The sequence below is a fragment of the Calliopsis andreniformis genome, unplaced genomic scaffold, assembly GCF_051401765.1.
Source record: "Calliopsis andreniformis isolate RMS-2024a unplaced genomic scaffold, iyCalAndr_principal scaffold0154, whole genome shotgun sequence".
NCBI classification, from domain to species: domain Eukaryota; kingdom Metazoa; phylum Arthropoda; class Insecta; order Hymenoptera; family Andrenidae; genus Calliopsis; species Calliopsis andreniformis.
In genome coordinates this window covers 117,458-121,099 of record NW_027480563.1, presented here as the reverse complement: position 1 = coordinate 121,099, position 3,642 = coordinate 117,458, and the positions used below count along the sequence as shown (strand labels likewise).

General features: G+C 36.9%; 1 pseudogene; it reads right to left on the bottom strand.

The window, feature by feature from the left end:
- Positions 1–2,577: 2,577 nt before the first annotated feature.
- LOC143187717 (uncharacterized) lies at positions 2,578–3,350 on the bottom strand (annotated as a pseudogene).
- Between the last annotated feature and the right edge of the window lie 292 nt (positions 3,351–3,642).

Genomic DNA, 3,642 nt, shown 5'->3' with positions numbered 1-3,642 from the left:
GCTTGTACTGTCATCATTCGGTCGTCATCCTGTCGTCAGCGTGTGTTCCATCGCATGCCATAGGATGTCGCCCTAATGACGTACCGATCCCGTGCGCACGCGCGCCGCGTGTCACTGGCGCGAGGATTCGATTGAGGATTCGATTGAGGATTCGATTGAGGATTCGAGGTTAGGGTTTTCCTTCCACTGCCACTGTTCGAATTTTGATTATCGCTTATTATTTATTAATTATTAAGGGGAAATGTCTTGCGACACCGGACTTCCTCACAAATGAGGTCGCGACTGGTTGTTACACTAGCATAAACCATTTCGACGGTCGGTGACGAGGAGCGGTACAGTAACCCAGTGACACAAGTTGACAAACTACAGGTGAAGTTTGTTCTCCCGTCCCTTTATTTTTTGTTGTATTTCTTTTTTGTTTATACGTTATGCGAATAAGAAATTTACGTATTCGTGTTGTTACGTTGCACGTAGTTTTCCTCGATTTTAACTAATTATTCACTACAAGTGATAAACAGAAAAAGGACTCGGTATTATTTATTGTGTCCCATTCAGTTTTCATACTAATGCTATTTTCTACGATGAATGACGGCATTCTTGTTCGGAGTACAACCGTAGCATCTAGCGCGCGTACCCAACGCTACCGCGCTGGCTCGGACGGCAACCTCGCCCTCTCACTGGCCGGTGTTTTTCGTTAATAACTCGTTAGCGAAGCCCCATCTTACATTTTCGGTAAGGAACAAGTAGTTTCAAATCACCCCCTGAGTCACCACTTTCAAGCAACTGCAACAGTTTTGTTACACTCTGTATAAATCCTCCCCTACTTGCTCGTGCAATTAAGAGCCGAACAGGTAGAAGATTTGAACATACTACACCAAATGTCATAACAGTTAACAAGCAGATACCAAATGCTATGCCAGTAAACAATAACCAAATCGGTTATATACATTGGGATGATCCAAACGAATTAGTAGATCGTCTGCGTTTGTTAGAAGCATCGCGTCAAGTGGGTAAAAATTCACACGACATCGAGTTTCTATCGATTATCGAAGAACTTCGCGAAGCAGGTCTCATTATAAATTAAACTGCAAGCTCATAATTGATTTATTCTCAACGAAATGTTAATCAATAAGTTTGGGGTATCACTTAGAAAGTATGAGACCTCACCAGTATAGTAGTATAAATGGAGTGGCATGTTTCGAAATTATATGCACGATAACGCGCTCTACATGATTGATTCCAACTTTGACGCAAAATACTACAAAATTCGAAATGTTACACAGCTGGAGGTCAACACAGATGCAGTCAATAAGCAGTACTTGGAACAATGCATATCAATCTTAAAGGTTCAACAGCAGGAATTTGAGAAAAAGTTGAGCACATTTCAAAGCAATGTGGTAACAATACAGAATAATGTTCAACAGATACAGCAGGAATTTGAATAAAGATTGGCTACATTTCAGAACAATTTAATAATACTGCAAAATGATGTTCGACAAGTATTGCATGTATTGAACCCTCATTCTCAAGAGGAAGATTATATAACAGACCACAGCAGTAACAACAATGTAAAAATCAATGAAATCTAAGGAAAAGCATAGCCTCGAAAACCAACAGCTTGTAAAGGAGTTGCATGCGTCAGCACGAAGAAATTTCCCCCGCAGACGTGTTATCGTACATGGATATGATGGTCTGTGGCAAACTGATATGGTTGAGATGCGTCCATACTCACGATTCAATGAAGGTTATCATTACATACTCACAGTTACAGATGCATTAAGCAAATATGCATGGGTTGTACCACTCAAAACAAAAAATGGTTTCGAAGTAGCCAAAGCATTTGCAAAAGTAATTCGAGATCGATGTCCAAAAAATTTACAAACCGACCAAGAAAAGAAATTTTACAATGCTGATGTACAGAGATTCTTAAAAAAACATAATATTAATCAGTATTCAACATATTCAGTGATGAAGGCTTCCATCGAGGAACGTTTTAATCGTACTTTAAAGCATCATATTTGGAAACTGTTTGTACTCATTGGAACATACAGATGGATCGACGCATTACCGAACCTTGTGGCTGAATACAACATACGGAAACATAGGACTATTAGAATGCGACCATGTGGTGTTGCCCCTACAATTGCTGGTAAGCTTTTGAACACAGTATATAGCCATATAAAGATTGCTGCTTCACCGAGATTTAAGGTTGGTGTCTCTGTACGCGTCAGCAAATACAAAACCGTTTCCGACAAAGGATATACACCATATTGGACTCCTGAAGTGTTCAAGATAATCAAAGTATAGATAACTAATCCTGTGACTTATCTGCTGCAAGATTCATGCGAAAAGCCTATTGCAGGAGGATTTTATGAACATGAATTACAACGCGTTATCAATCCCGATATGTATTTAGTGGAAAAAGTATTACGTAAGGAGGATGATAAAGTATATGTTAAATGGTTAAGGTTTGATAATTCACGCAATTCATGGATACATGAAAATAATGTACTGTAAACATAAAAGGATGTTTTTACTACAACGTTAATATAAAAGATGCAAATAAATCGATTTTCGTAAAATAATTTTAATCTATTATTGTACAGCTTCTATCCTTTACAATTTTATTTTATAATGCCCCCAAGCTAGTATATCATTTGAATCAGATATAAGATATCGCTTATCATCATATGGACTGAGAGCAATTTTCAATTTTGTTACAATATATACCTTATGCAATTCAGATCTTATGCATGACTGACGACGAGATATTTCATATGCATTGCGTAAACAATGCTTGTAATCATCGAAATTGATCATTTTGGCAACAACATTGTTTTTGACACATTTCAACGTTTTGACATCTTTTTTACCAAACACTTTCAAAGCATACGCCTTTGCTCTGAGTCCAATGAATTCAGTCATTATTGAATCACTGTTTTCATACTTCATCGAACCAGCCCTTTCTTATTGACAAGCGGTATACCATATACATTGTCTTTTGGATAATCGCTGGTATCGAATCTATGGATATCGCATTTCATCATCTCATAAACATGTTCACATTGAATATAATAAATTAAACTATCTGTGTCAGTATACATAATTTTACAACTTCGTTGGTGTAATGGACACATATAATCGTAGTGGAATATGTTTAGAATGGCCATACCAAAGTAAATTGATTTGTTGAATTTAACCATAAGTTTACGCAACTCAATTGCAATTAAATTTTCTGAAAGAATACTTCTGCTTTGAAAGTTAGGTTTTGAGATTATTGCCTGTACACCAAATCTTCCATCCCATTTTGTCAGATGTTTTACATCAACATGATTTCGAACATTTTTCATTGTTTTACCAAATACTGCATTGTTCTTTAATTTATACAAACTTTTTTCAAAATCATTTGATGCATGTGTTCGAAATTGAGTATTGAGTTCTATATAATCGCGAAGCCATGGTGATTGATTAAATTCGAGAATGCGTTGTATCTTTGTAATGTGAAGACCATGATGAATACACTGTTGTAAGTTGCAATAATGTATACCGTAACGCTCCTTATCGTATAATGTAGCCAATAACTTTTCCTGTTTCTTACCAGAGGATTTGGCACGTGTTGGACAAAACGGTAGATCAGCATGA